This window comes from Pteropus medius, unplaced genomic scaffold (assembly GCF_902729225.1).
Source record: "Pteropus medius unplaced genomic scaffold, Ma_sr-lr_union100, whole genome shotgun sequence".
Taxonomy (NCBI): Eukaryota; Metazoa; Chordata; class Mammalia; order Chiroptera; family Pteropodidae; genus Pteropus; species Pteropus medius.
In genome coordinates, this window is record NW_024349803.1 from 6,525,163 (window position 1) to 6,541,136 (window position 15,974).

The window sequence follows — 15,974 nt, forward strand, 5'->3', positions numbered from 1 at the left end:
GACCCCGCTAAATGCCTCGGTTTCCCTTTTCCTACGCTTTAATGCACCATTCCATCCTCTTCACCGCGGTGACAGGTCCACCCGTGGGGTCCTGCCCACCTGGCAGCCCTCTCCTCCGCCTTTGTTTCCCGCCTGGAGACGTGCTGGTATCGGCCCCCTCCCCAGGTAAAGGGTAATTGAGGGTGGTGGGTCTGGGGCGTCACGGGCGCTGGATCTGGGCTGTGGCCGGGAGAAATGGCTTTAATGCAGTGGGACCTGTCACATGTGAGAACGAAGGGGAAAATGTAGTGTCACTTTGGCCAAGCCTCGGGACGCGAACTAATCCGGCGGCGCCGAGCGAAGCGGAATTCCTAACGCAGCTGTGCGGGCGGGGGTGGGGAACAAGACGGGTGGACGGAGCCCAGGTGCTGCCCCATAAAAGGCTTCTCTGTGCCTACACCCGAGGTCTCACCTGAGATGCACCGAAATTGACCGCTTTCAGTCGGCCGAAGGAATCCAAAGATTGGTTAAGAGGCGGAAAAAATATTATTTTAAAGCAGTCGGATTGGCAGTTCTAAATGAGAGGCTACAAAAAGGAATTACAGATACAGTGAAACTGATGACTGGTAAATTGCAAAGAGGGAAAATGCCTGCAGTGAACCGCAGACCAGATCATCACAGGGCGATTCTTTTTCAAGAAGACAGGTTTTTTGTTTTTTCGGGGAGGAGGAGGTGGTAATCTCTGTAAACCGAGGGCAGCCCAAGCGAATAATTACTTAAACATGCTAATGGGCTGTAGGGAGAAGGGAAGGCAGGGTCTAAATTACACCTATTCAGACCTCCTTAATTCTTTGAAAAGTGCGCGTTTAAAGACCATCTGGGTGACAAAATTGGTGTGTATGTTGGGGTGTCTTTTTTAAGTCATACTTTAAAAAGGGAGGGTGTGTGTAAGGCATCCCTTGCCTTTCTTCTTATTCCCCAGACCAGCAGTAGCAGGGACTTACTGTGTATCTTATAATGAAGTATGTATGTATATATCTCTATATATCTATATATATCTATAGATATATATATCTAAATTTTCCCTTGGTTAACTAATTTGTTAATTTGATGTGTCTGGTAGTCTACTTGGTACGAAATGGTTCAGCTGTCATCAGGAAGATTTTACTGTATTCTGGATTTCACTGTAATCCACTTAGAACTTATTCTGGTGTCAGATAGACAAGAATCTCTTTCTTTACCTGATTCCTCAGAGACATCCTGATTCTGCTTCAAAGCTCTTCCATTACTCTTACCTTCCCCTTACAAAGTTTTGTTTCTTTAGGAAACAATGTTCATACATCTAAGACACACCTCATGCCTGTGTAATGTCTACACTCGCTGAGAAGTTAATTTACTTGGCAAATTAAAACAAATTGAAGAAGGAACACTTAAATTTGTTAGGAGGAATCAGAACTAACATTTATCAGCTGCAGCAAATCAAATTTTGGAGGTTTTGTGAGGTGAATGAAAGTAAAAGAAGTTGCTGCAAAGCTTTTTGGGAATATAACAAATGACTCTAGTAAAGTGTAGTATATATTGTCACCTGATAGACTGGAATATAAAGCAAATTAGTGGGAATGATTTAAAAATTTGTCAGTGATTTGTATGTTATTGGGAGGGAGGGAAGAAGGAATTTGAGTGTGGGTTAGGTGGCATAGTTTGAAAAATCCATGCTTTCATATTTTTCTCAAATGTCATTTAAAAAAATACATAAACTGCACAAAGGGCATGCAACATTTATGTTTAGCCTGTGGAAGGGAGTCAAGGGTTTTGAAAAGGTCGAGAAACACTTATTAAGTTACAGAAGGGAAAAGAAGAAGATTGGCAGGCTTAGTTCATTTTGAAGAAGGCGACGTACCTTAGCGACCTAAAGGACAAGGTTTTATTCTCTGATTCAATAAAAGCCTACTAGTGTTGCTTTCAAAGCAACAACAAAATCATTTCCTTTCCATCATTTTTGTCCCCTGGCTGAGGAACAGGGAGGGTGGAGAGTGAATGAGAGAGATTAGAGTCAGACCTGCATGCCTAAGCAGTAGTGTCCTTTGAGCAGGATCTATGTCACATTGTGTAAATGTAAGAGCCTTCACATTGAGAAAGGTCTGAGCACCTTCCCTGGGACACATGCTGTAAGATAGAGCTGGATAACACTGCCACAGGTGGGGGCACGGGTGAGATCATCTGATACAGAAGCACTAGGGGGAAAGGAGAGCCAAGAAATCTTTAATTCAGTGAGGTTGCTTGCCTTTGGAGCCTTGAGGAGGCATTTCCAGGCAGAGCTGTCTCGTTTATTGGCGAGCCTGGCTGGGCTTTATGTGGCTTCCAGAAGACCTGCCCTTCATGACTGAGTCTCCTGTGGAGATTGTGTGTCTCAGGTTATAAGCATCACTTATGCTTGCCATGTGCTCTTAAAAAAAAAAAAGCTCACAAAGACACAAATCTAGGCTGCCGTTCTTTCAGGTCTTTAAGGGGTTATGTCACCCACGGGCTTCCAGAAATCAAGTTGTGCCCTTCCTACCAATAGATGGCACTGCTACCTCTGGGAATTTCTGGAGGAGATGCAATATAGAGCTGGCAAACCAGCGGTGTGTAACCCCTAGTCTAGATTTCAAAAGGCTGTGTCAGCTCTTAGTCAAAGAGACTCTCCAAAAAAGAAACAAGTTCTGAAAGCCAGAACTGTTTATATAAGATAGGAATGATGCGTGTGTGTAGTGAGGATTGAGGAGTGGGTGTGATTACTTTGCTTGTTGTGTGTGTGTCTTAGGAGAGAAGGCAAAGGGTAAACTGACAAACACTGTAACACAGGTTTTGAAAGCACATGGCAGTCATGTTTTTGGTTAATTGAATGAGGCTGAAATCACGATTCTATCAGAATTCCCAACTTCATAGTTACTAATGCTTTGCATATAAAACTAGCCTACATACATGGTCTGGACTATGGAAATATACGCATGACTTTTAAACCTGATCAATATCCAGTAATTCCAAGCTCTGAAGATAGTGGTGAGAGTATCAGTAAAAATAATGCTGGTTAAGCAGTACTATACTTCATGGATGTCCACAGAAGGTAGGTCAAAGTTATTTTAAATCAGTTTCTATTTAAAATACTTGTTAGGAACTTTTAAGTTTTAGATTTTCTTAGCTAATGTCCTTTTCAAGATTGTATTAACAATTCGAATCTTGAACTTTGGTTTTATTGATCTTATTAGTTAGGGTTCATTCATCCCTTTCCTTCTTTTGAAATAGTTATTCTTTATAACTGATTGCTCTTTGAAATGAATTTTGTAGCCATGATATTTGAGGGAGGCGAATGTTGTCACCAGTGAAGTTACCGTATATGTGAGGGCCTCAGCTTTGATCTTGTCTGAGGTCTAGGACACTGCTGCTGGGTGCCAGCACTCTGCTCACCTTCTTCGTTGTGCAGTTCCCATCCTATAGCTCAGCTTATCTGAGGTGTATTTCTGTCTCCAAGTGATCTGTTGAGCTGGCTTTCACTTACTAGTGTTTAATCCTAAAATCCTGCCGGTGCTAGATGGCAGTAGTCACAGCAGTCCATTAACATTACCTCATTATGTGACCTCAAATCTTGCCCTTCTGAACCTTAATTTTCTCACATGGTCAGTGGGATTGGTGAGGTGGCACATGTCTCTTAAAATTCCTTCCAAGTCTTGATTTCTATGGCTAGGTGATTCTCATAAAGCAGAAAAATTCTCATCTAGTAGGTATTTTCATATTGTGAGCCTAGGACCGAAAGGAGTCTCACTAATATTTCTTCTCAGAAACGGTTGCGCATTGTCTTAGAATCCTAATAATTCAGAGTTGGAAGAAATCTTTAAGCTGGTTTAACTCAACCTTCCCATTTCATAGACAGAGACTTTCAACTCAAAGCTGAGTGACTTGACCAGGCTAATAGAACTATTTAATGGCAGAAGGCTAGAGAACTAGAGCTCGAGCTTGGACTCATCTCAGTCTTCCCTTCTCCAGTGTTGCCTTTCTTCACCTGCTGTCAGTACACAGGATATGCAGTGTGTACAGGTCTGGAGCCAAGAAAATTCTGAGTAATTCCTTAATGTAGTATTTTAAAGCCACTGCATGAATAGTGTGTTTGGGCAGAAATTCAAGGTCAGGCTTCTCTTTGCAGCTTATTCTTTTCTTCACTGACTAATCAATCCTGAGTGGGATTCTTTACTAAGCATCTTCAGGTTTTAAAAACTTTTCTGCATAAAAAGTCCTGTAAGAAAAAACTTTCATCATCCTAGAAGAGTCATTCCCCAATCAGATGTTTTTAAATTGGATCCATGGACTCTAAGGGCTGTGTGGATAGAAGAGTATTTCCATATAATTGGCTTCCTTTGTAATCATATGTATTTTTTCTCTATATATTTAACACGTCATTCTGAGAAGAAGGTCCTTCAACAGATCGCTAATGGGGTCCATGGCATAAAATGAGGTAAATATTCTATAGTTCTGAAAAATCGCTAGGATAAGAGAATTTTTGAGGCTCTAAAAGAAACTATGATGGAAGAGGGCTTAGGGGTGGAGTACAGAGGTAAACCTATAGAAGTTCTTAGAACGGTTTACCTATATGAAAATGTTTAAAATTGCTAATAATAGCATTCTACCCATCTTAAATTGATAATGGCTATGCAAGCATTGATTTCCATTTATCATTCCTTGCTCAGTAAGTACTTCCTTCTAACTTCACTGAAACACTTTCAAATTCACATTGCTTCATTGGAAATGACATACATAGTAAAAGGCTCCCTTCTTCCCCAATCTCATTTTATTTCTGGATAAATCAATGCCTTTCTGACTTATGACTTGGAGTTTTTGATTCCTATCTTTTACTTCTGAGGCCCTAACATTTTACTTTCTACTATAAGCTTCTAGGGTTCACTATGATCTCAGAGATGCAAAATAATTTACATGCCAGGGATAAAAAAAAATCTTGAGGTTTCTTTATCTGTCCCCAGGGTTTACCATAGAAACCACTGCTCCTCCTTGGCTAATTATTTGTTTCCTGTTCTAACCTCACATTTTCTCTTTTTCTGATTGTTCTCAAATAGGAGCTGCTCAGAGTTTGTATATATTGAAAATAAAAATTCTTGTTTTTTCCGGAAGGTATACAGCAGTTTGTGTTCAAGTCACATTTTGGACAAGTGAGACATAACTTTGGAGATCACTAAATTTTGAAGAACGTTTGCTTGAAAATCTCAATACCTGTCCTGTGATACCTTGCTGACATTTGGTACCATGGTGACCCATGCTGGTGAATGCCACCTTCTTGTACCTTTTTGGGTATGGGCCAGAGTAGCATTTGTTCTTGGTTTAGCAGAAAAATCAAAATTACCCTTTCTTCTCTTCAGAAGGTTGTTGTCAATTGAGTTTATGTGATAACAGAAAAAAGTCAAATTTATGAATTCTGATCCCAGCACACGGAGTTGTAATGAGATTTCTTAGGCATCATTGACTTCTCTGAGTTTGTTTCCTTGTCTAGAAACTAGAGAGCAGTGACCACTGAAATTATTTTCAGTTCCAAAATCCCTATACTCTATGAAGTTCTATTTGATATCTAGACTAAACATGTCCTAAAAAAGCTGGGTAGTTGGGAATTTATTTATAATCAAAGTCGGTACCAGGATAATAATTCTTTATATCTACAGATCACTTTGTGATTTACAGAAATATTCTCTAGTTCTTTATCTCTTTTTCTACTTAGAGGGTGGTCAGAGAACAGCATTGGTATCATCTGGGAGCTTGTTAGAAATGCAGACTCTCTGGCCTCCCCAGGACCTACTAAGCCAGAATCTGCATTTTATCAAGATGCCTAGGTGCTATGCTTGCACATTAAAGTCTGCAAATGCTGCTTTGTCTCATTTTTGAGTCTTACATTGACCCCCCAGGTCAATGAGGGAAGCAGGATATTTTGCAGATAAGAAAACCAAGAAACAAAGACTCAGAGTTTTTCAGTAACTAATAAAGGTTACTGTGTTAGTTCTCACCCAGAACTCTGTACTTTAAACCTAATATTGCTTTTTGGAGTTGGACAGGGGTCAGGCTTGTATGATAAAAACTAATTACTAGATGCTCAGCAGCCCATGGTCTTAGTTATGGTCATGTGGCTGAGTTCTAGCCAACAGAATGTGAGTGAATATGAAAGAGTGTTGTGATCCACATTTAGGAAAAAAACAATGCTCATGTGAATGCCTCCATGCTATTTTATATTCCTAGCAGGCTAGAATGAAGAGCACCTGTAGAGCACCTGTAGAGCTCAGAAATTATTTTAAAGATGGCAGGATTTTTGTTAGCCTGGGTGCCTGCATCACTGGTCAGGGAGGGCCACTTCATCGACTGGCCTGTTTACCTGTCCAGTGCATATAGGAACCAGAAATAAACTTTTATTGAGTTTGAGCCATTACATGTGTTTGAGTCTATGTGTTAAGCACCTAGCCTACTCTAACAAATTCACTCGAGCAGTGGCTTGGGACTTGAAGTTATGGATCTTTTGGTCTAATGCATTCATTCATTTTTCGTCTTTGGCAGTTGGTGATCGATCGACTGTGGTCCAACATGCAGAAGTGAGTGGTGAAAAGCAACAGAGCTGATGGGTCATGAGGATGTAAGTGTGTTTGAAGGCTCTCCTACCCTCTACTCCAGGGTGAGTCAAAGGCATTCTCTGCCATTGTTTCTCTGGTTTTACTAAGTCATAGAGGCTCTTGTCTCAACAGCCTCTCGGAGTCAGTGCAATGGAGTGCCCTGTATATGGCAAGCTCTCAAAACTTTTATTGACTTGATTCATAGACGCCATGAAAATCAGCAGTTACAAAAATAAAACCATGGTCAGGGTGATGGGATGGAATCTGTGCATGGAAATACTCAAACACAAGAATTTTTAATAAGTTTGTATGGGATGTGATTTACCTTTGTTAGGGGGAGGAGAGGGGTGGTTGGACTTCCCTGAAATATATCGTAGAGAAGGGAACTAGGCCTCTTTCTTGTAGCTATATCATACTGTTAGCTTTGCTGGCTCGTATTCTCCTCTTCCAGCATCCTCCTCCTCCATGGATCACTTTGCTTGACTTTTTCTTCATTAATCACTTTTTTTTTCCCCAGGAGGGGAAATAGCTTACCAGAGGGTTGATTCCCAGTTTTGTAGATAATAGCACTAGCAAAGCTCCTGGTTCTGCCTATTGTATTTTATTTTATCCACTGTCATTGGGAGTCACATGTCCACTTACTCCTTGTCTTTTTGTAGTCCTTGGGACAATGGATGTGGGCATCGGGAGCATTATAACCAAAGCTGTCTTTGGATTTTTATTTGTTCTGAAGATTTTTGAGACAAGAAGATATTCACTGTTTGGTATGCCCTTTTCAGAGTCTAGGTGGACATCTGGGAAGGAGAGGTGGAAAGGACATCACATCCTTTCTGAACTCTCCAGCTTCTGACTTTAAGCTAAAACCATGCTCCTTAAAGGGAAAATTATAATTAATACAAATCTAAGCAGAGATAAGAATGGTTGGGAATGAGGGACAGGGGTTTAAAGTTCTCAGATGGAAACTAGATGGAGGGTTTCAAGCAACTCAGTTCAACATTGTGGATCCCTTAACAGATAATGTCTCATTATCCAGAGTCAGATACAGAGCACCCAGAAAGTCTGATGTCCTTCGGTGCCTCACATGACTCAGTAATGAGTACAATTTACTGAACAAAATAGACAATTAGGGGCTGTAGCTCTCTGGAGAGTCCCGAAGCATACATCATTACTGCTGTGGCGTGATACACGTGCTTAGAGATGAGCAGAGCAAAGGCAGCTGCAGAGCACGTCAACAACTGGAGTCCGGGTGAGCGGCCAGACACAGACCAAAGCTCAGTGCTAGAGTTTGTTAATGAAGGGACTTGGTTTTTGCTAGGATTTTCATTAAAGGAAAGGAGCTGACTTTCCTACCTACACATTTTCTTCTGTGGCTCCCATGTACAGTCATTCTTGGGTGATTGGTTCCAGGACCCCCTTAGATATCAAAACCTGAGGATGTTCAAGTCCCTTATATAAAATGATGTTGTATTTGCATATAGGCTACAGCAGTATATGCCTATGCATAACTTCATTCACGTGAAATCAGCATGCCTGGCACATGGAAAATTCACGTTTTGCTTTTTGGAACTTTCTGGGATTTTTTTTTATCCAAATATTTTCAATCCATGGTTGGTTGAATCCAAGGATGTGAAACCCACGGATATGAAGCCTGTGGTTGTGGAGAGCTGACTTTATCTTTTATTTTAAAAGTAACTGAAAAGTAGAGCATGCCAGGGAAAGCACTCAGCTGGCCTGTTTTTGTGTAAATACTGTACAAGGACCAAATTGTAGAGGGAACCATTCACTAACTAGGGGGCCAAAGAAAGTGCTAGAGATGCCAGAGGATCAGGGATCCCCATCATCGGCACTGTTGACATTCTGAGCCTAGCAGTTCTTTGTTGTGGGGGCTGGCCTGCGCACCGTAGCATGTTTGGTCTCTACCCACAGTCATGACAATCAAAAATATCTCCAGACATTGCCAAGTGTCCCTTGAGGGGAAAAATTGCTCCTGATTGAGGACCACTGGTGAAGGAACACAGTAATTTAATCTTGCTCTGAGTTTCACTGGGACTGTATTTTAATCATTTAGTCTCATTTCACTGTAGCTTCCCTAACTGTAAAATAGACACAACATTAATAACTCAATAGCCTAAGGAAGTAATGTGCATAGTACTGTGTGACTACTTGGGAACTGCAAATACTAAGAAACAATACCTGTCTTCCAAGATTCCAGGCCCCAAGAATCACTCTTAATTCTTGTGAGGGCAGTAAGTGAAGAACAGTGGAGTTTGAAGAAGGGCAGAGGGTTAGTGGTGTGGGAAATGATGAACAGTACTGGATTCTAATTTTATTGGAAGGCTTTATGTTCTAGTTCATTGCAACAATATATTCTAGTCGAAGGCTTCCTTTTGGAAAGCTAAGAAGTGAGAAAGTGGAGGAGGCAGAAAGAAGATATTCAGAAGAGCAGTCAAGGAAATGACTTTTGACGGAGTGGTCTTTAAATGTTAAAATGATTCATGTATAATTAGACCAAAGGACATATAGAAGTAACCCTACCCGCCGCTCCGCCCTCAAAGAAAAATATCCTCCCAAATGACTACTGAGCCTAGAATAGATTTTGCAGGTAATACAATAAAGACCAGAGAATGTTTGGAGGACTCTGTTTTTATTCTAGAACTTTCACATTTGTTTCTTTTTATCTCTGGGAATATGGAAAGAGTTATCTTTAACATATGTCCTTTGAATGATAAATAAGATGTTTTAATATGACACATGCTCTTTTGATTACTAGTACTGTGTTAAAATGGTGGAAGAGGCCATAACGCTGACCTAGATGTGAAGTGTTACGTTATTTTAATAGAAAGCCTCAGTTTGACTCTAAGGCAGGGCCAGTGCAGGGATTGGATGTAAACTGTCCTGGTGGATTCGAGGTCAGCCTTGCTAAGTTTCTGGTCCCTGTAATTATTAGACACAAAATTTACAAGTGTGCTCCAGCTTGGATCTAATATGTAGAGAAGCCATTTTAGACAACCTTATTCATTTACATTCCATCATACATTTACAGTCATAGGTTTTAAGCAAACCTTGTAAGAATGAGAAGAATTCTATGTACCTTGAAGAAAGAGGCACTTCAGTGTAGCAGAAAGGTGACAAGTGAAAGAAACTCCACTTTGATAGAGGTAGGCTGGTGTTTGAATGTTAGTTTTTATTCTAGTGCTACCCAAAGTATGGCCCTGGACCATCAGCGTCAGAATCACCTGGGTACTTGTTTGAACTGTCACGGCCTACTGATTCAGAATCTCCGGGAATGGGCCTAATCTGTGTTTAATAAGACTTTCAAGTTACTCTAATGGACACTAAAAGTTGAGAAGCTCTGCTCTAGTGGTCTCTGATGTAGTGACATCTTAGTGAACTGTGTTTGTAGTGAGGCAGGTACTAAAAGTATTTTTTCAGGTGGTCAGAAGATATATAAGATTTCTCTGTGATAACCTCTTAGATCATTTTCCCAAACCATGGTCTAAACTTTCTCCTGCATTGTCCAATACAGTAGCAACTAGCCACATGGGTCTATTTTTATTTAAATTAATTAAAATCAAATAAAATTAGAAATTCAGTTCTTCATTTGCACTAGCCACATTCAAGTACTCTGTAGCCACACGTGGTTAGTGGCTACCATATTGGACAGCACAGACACCGCATGTCTGTGTCAGAGAAAGTTAATCAGAGGAAATTCTGTTGGACAGCATTGCTTTAGTCTGTAAGGACTTTATTTCATGGAAACCTTTTGTGGTGATAGCGTGCTCTTGTTACAACAAGACCTCAACTCATTTAAAACAGAATTGTGTTTTGGACTTCTCCATCTTGGGGAGCCTTTCAGTCTGTGAGTGTATCTTGCTGAACCTTTTACCTTACTGTGGCATCTGGGTGTTACAGAAGGTGCCATGGGCCTGTCTCTCTGACATAATCGAATATACTGCTTCTAAAATATTTGCCCTTTAATTCAAGGCTGCTGAGTTGTCTCTTTCCATTTGGCCTCTCCACACCCTGATCCTCGGTGGTGAAGCGTGTTTGTGTAGGATGTCTCTCCTGATACTGCTTAGAGCTTAACAAAGAGCCTGGGAGAGGTGGCCAGAGAATTTTTATTTCCCCTTCTTGTAAGTCCCAGCGTGGCTCAAAAAAGTGTTTCATAACAGGGTATTGATTCACAAGCTTAACCGCTGAGGAATTATCCCCTGAGGAATCAGCCTCTGAAGCAAATTTTCCAAGAGACATAGCATAGATTTAGTAATTAAGCCCTTCAGCAACATGGAAGAATTTTCAGTTGATATTATCTATTACTATTACCAGTATTGCTCAGAAACTATCATAATTAGAACAAATGAAAAGATGTGGAAAAAACACAATTTTTAAAAGATGTAATTTAAATCTAACTGAGCCCAAGGTTGTTTTGCATGGTAGAAGGAACGAGAATAAGGAGTCTGTGTGCCCTGAGTGTTATTGCTGGAGGTGAGGGGAAGAGGGTGGATAGGGGCTGATAGTGATCCATTGACAGTCTCCACTTGCTTCAGTTCTTGTGGGGTGCACACTGCTTGTCCTTTTACTTCCCTTCTCTCTTCAGTTTGCCTTTCTTTTGTGCTTTTGTCTGCCCCAAATGTTAGCAGGGGCTCACTGTTTCTCAAGGGAGGTCCTGTTAGCATTTTGATAGAATGACTCATCATTTGATAGAATGACTCATCGTCATGTGGAATTTCCTGTCCATTATAGGATGTTTAGCATCCCTGGTCACTAAACGCCCCTATTACTCTAACCAAGTCATGAGTCAACCAACATGTCCCCCATATTTCCAGATACCTGTAGTTGAGAATCACTGGCTGCTAGAAAAATGCGTAGTGTTTTGTTTTGTTTTTGGAGCAAGGACTAATTAGAGTTGGGGAAGGTACAGGTGTTTCAAGGGGATGGCTCATTATATCTGATATGGCCTGATCTTTTCCAAGTTTTGGGACTGCTTAGGGAGCCAATTTTATTCCATAGGGAACAGAAGAATCAGGTTTTACTGATGCTTGGCTCCCAAGCCTTGCAAACAACCTGGAAGTCACAGGGGAATCTGTCAGTGCCACAGAGGGCAGAAAGACTACTAAGGCTCTCATAGGATGCTGGGTTTTTATTCTTGACTCACTGTGGCTAAACCTTATACATCTACTTGAAAGTAAGTTGTAGTCTACATGTGGCAGCGATCTATTGGGAGGAAAAATGCAACAAAGGCAATTTAAAGACAAGCAAAGGGAGATGGATTTTGTCAGCCATTTCCCTTCTTTCTCTGTGATTACAAATACTGGCAAAGTAGCCCTAAATTTGTGAGGTTATGTGTAGGCTATCAGATGCGAAATCTGAGATTGTTTTACAGATAGTAAAGAGAAAAGGAACACTTTTGGACATCTTGTGGGGCCCGTATGAATGTCTTTGACCACATGAACAGAAACTCCTTCAAGTTACCTTACAAAGTGGAAGGTTTAAGTAAGGATGCATGAGAAAATAAAACAGAATGTCAGATAGTGGCAAATTGGGAAGAATTGTGGGGGCCTTTCAGGTGCCATAGTCTCATGGAAACAGGACTAACTCAGGACCAGGAAGATTGTTGCTGAACGTTGCAACTCCGGGATGTGTCTGCAGTGACAGTGGTTGGTCAGTCGATATTCTGCTTTTCAGTTATTCACATGGCTCAGCATTTCCACGCTTCTCATGTCCTCCTTCCTGCTTCTCCTTTTTGTCTCTACACCCTAACTGATGATCTGTGTATAGACCAACAAGAGAAAGAATACGATAATTTTGTACTATCATCCCTACTGATCTCACACCAGGCAGTCTTAGAGGTACCGATACCCTTTCTTGGTCTAAACAGCGATGAGCTAGGGCTGCTTGCTTTGGTCAGGACTTCGGTCCTGAGAGTTTTTCTAGGAGGGAGCAATAGTGGGGTAGACTGATAGAACATGAGACCTCTCCAGCATAAGGGTCCTGAATCTTAACACCTGGAATAAATAGAAACAGTATTTGTGGATTGTGTGTATAATAAAGAATTAGAAGATTATTTACAGAGTCTACATGTTCAATAGTGACTGAAAAAGCCTGAGTCCATTCTTTTGAGAAGACTGGCTGCATCCCAGTACAGAATGGTAGAGAAATTGCTGAGCTAGATGATTGGGAAATGAGGAATTGTGTTTTTTTGTATGGATATCTTATATTTTGCATCTGTCAAATGTGATTTTCTCAGCTACCCATGTATCCCACAGGAATAATGGCTAGGTGGCTGTCTAAATATTGAAAGACATTTTGACATCTCTGACAAGTGTTGTTCAACAGCTGGGTTTATGAGATTCCAGTTCTGACAAAGTAAAATAACTTGGCTTATTACTCTAAAAGTAAATTCCATATAGCTGTTGTCATTTGGCAGATTATTGACTTACAAAATAGACTTAAAAATGTTTTGTGTTATAGCATGTTGTGTGCATTTACTCCTGATCTTGGAGAGTTAGTTTCATTTGAACCAATGATTGAGTGTGACTTTACAAGGAAATTCATTCTCATATTGCAGAAGACTCTGTCTGTATTTATGATTTTGTGTCAGAGTAGGAATGATGTCCCAGCTCCATGGACCTTCATAGCTGTGAGTGGTGTGATCTGTGGTCATACAAACAGCCTGTCCGTTCACTGAATTAAGGCTCTCAGACTTCTCAGGCAGCTGGAACACGGTGATGCCACATACAAAGACTCAGTATTTCCTTAGATGCAGCTTTTGTTGAAAGACAGAGGAGTTCAGCAAGGCTTTTGCAACTGCTGGTTGAGGAAGGAATGTGGTCTTTTATAGAAAGGTCATCAGGATCAGCTTCCTCACCCAGCTGCTGACTGCAGCAGTGAAAGGAGCAGAGGTGAATCATTTGCTCCAGTTTCTCTTCTTACTTGAAGATCCCTATCCCCTCTATTGAATTTTTTTAATAGGTAGGAGAATGGAAGAATATAGCATTGTGCCCAATGAGTTTTAACATATATTTGTGTTTCTTCTGAACAGGAAGATTCGTGTGTGTGTGTGTAAAACCACATATTGCCAGATTGAAATCTTCAATTTTAATTTTAAAGTAGTACTAATCTTACAGCATACACTAAAGATAAAATAACTCAAATTTGTGCATATGCATTTTTTAACAAAAGTAAAACAAAATTATTCTCATAGAATCTGGAATTAATTTGCAGCCCTTCCATGAAGATTCTGTGGCAATAGTAAAGACATTTGCTGTCTCCAGGGTGTAAAGAGATTCTGAAAGATGCCCAGGATCCTGAATCCTGGGATTTTGTCCTGCCACAGGCCACTCCGTGTGAGGTCCTGGAGGACAGATGTGCATGGTGGGGGATAAGAATTGTGGGCACAGATACTTGAAAGCAGGGCATAAACCTCCAGCCTTGGTGAACTGCCCTGCCCTTCCCCTGAGCCACAGGAAGGGGTGATCAATTCTTCTCAGCCCTCTTCCTCCAGAGCCCATCACTGAGTCTTTACCTTTCCAAGAAGTGAAGCTGTGGCTGATGTAATATCCTCAAACGTGACCCATTCCTTATCAGCAATACCCCTTAAAGGAGGCTTCATAAACATGGAAGAAGGCAAACAGGTGTGTGCTTTCTTTAGCTTTCAAAAGTTGTCTCTTTTCTTTGGGAAAGAACACTGATTGGATCACTTCTGAATTTTTAAATTATTGATATTAGTAAAATATTTACCAAGCATTAAACAATAGAACATTATGTAGAGACACCCACCACACACACAAAATAATATTTTTTACTTTGAGAAACCAAAATGCCATGTTAGAACAGTACTTGATTTTAATATTTGTTCTTTCTGGTGTTTCTCCTTTGCATCTTTTCCCTCCTTCCATTAACTCTGTTACCTTGTTTAGATCCTTGAGTCTCTTTGCCGTCCTTCTTACATCTTATTTCCAAAGTTCTGTGGTTCCTAGCTGACTGTAGGACAAGGTGCTTCTGAATTAGGCATAAAGGCTGTCAACAGTCTGATTCCAACTTCCTTTCTGACTTGCTAATCTTTCTGCGCACAAACTTCTTCTTCAAACTGGTCCTCAGTCCCATTCTCTTCTCTGTACAGAATACCCTTTTTCTCTTTTCAGTGACCATTTGTCTTGGTAGCATCGATAGATCTTTGGCCTAGTAGCAAGATCTGCATTTCCATCCTGTCTTTATCAGTTTTTTTTTAGAAATATAATTTTGGACAAAATATTTAATTTCTCTCAGCCTTGATTTTTCTTATTTGTAAGGTGGGATTCATAATACCTACCTTTACAGGATGCTTGCATGCATGGTACTTGGGTACTTTCCTTCCTATGTTCTCTTTTCTGCCTGTCCAGCACAGAAGTCTACATGTAGGCTCATCATGTCTACTTGCTGATGAAGTTATTGAACATCAGAATTGCAGAGCTGGTCTGTATCACAGTTCATAATTAGGCATCCTCTGCCTGTCACTTCTGTATCTTCTCTAACTATATCTTAAATAACACTCCAATAACAGTAACCCTGTCGATAAGCACCTAAAGATACATCCTCCTTCCTTCACCCATGATTGTGAAAATTATATTCATGGACACTCATGGTATTCTGGTATATCTGCCCACATCAGAAACTGACAGTAATTTCAAGGCCACCCTATACAATTTTGAGCACCAAACCATTTTCTTAGCATTTGTTCCCTCTCATGTATAGTGAGATTTATCATGGAGCTCAAACGCTATGACTATGACTGCCATCAAGAGATATACCTCTCTAAAAGAAAGTTTGCCAAGGCCCAACCAACAGGCTTTTTTTATTCCAAGCATCATTTAATAAAATGCAACATGACATTGACAAGATTTCTTGGACAAACCCTTTTGAGTTCATTTAAGTGGGCTGTGCCCCATATTGATTCTCAGTTATAACATGTTTAGCATGAATAAACCTGCCTGTGTTCTCAAACAATGGTGATGCGCGGCTGGCAGCTCTGCCCTGCTCCTGCTGTGAGGCTGAAAGCATATCAGTGTTTCTTTTGTTCATTCTGTTTAAGTTATGGTTTTCTACCTCTTGCTCAGATGGTTTAAGCCATATGCTAGGTCTATAAATTTTGGTTTCTTAAAATCGAACCCCTTCTGCACCTTCTTACTCTTTCTTCCTCCTCTTTTTCCATTTTCCTTATTGTCTCTCATGTATGTCTCAAAATACGGCTTTGAAAGAATACTCAAGAATAACTTAAATGCTTGTATTGCTTTTCTAGTTCGATCTGTCAGTTTTTTAGTTTTTAACATAGGCTATAATTTCATATATATGTGTGGTGAATTAATTTTCTCTTTTTTTGCT

At 40.4% G+C, this 15,974-nt stretch overlaps 1 protein-coding gene across 11 annotated transcripts in view; it reads left to right on the forward strand.

The window, feature by feature from the left end:
- The window catches only part of TMEM108 (transmembrane protein 108), a 482,840-nt gene that overhangs the window by 205,876 nt on the left and 260,990 nt on the right, over positions 1 to 15,974 (forward strand). For 8 of the 11 annotated variants that reach the window (XM_039837153.1, XM_039837152.1, XM_039837148.1 and 5 more), the window contains one exon: positions 6,562 to 6,676. The gene's annotated coding sequence lies outside the window, so the exon portion shown is untranslated. Of the gene's footprint in view, positions 1 to 75; positions 166 to 4,422; positions 4,469 to 6,561; positions 6,677 to 15,974 lie in introns of all 11 variants that reach the window. The other 3 variants (XM_039837156.1, XM_039837155.1, XM_039837159.1) reach the window with 3 other exon arrangements.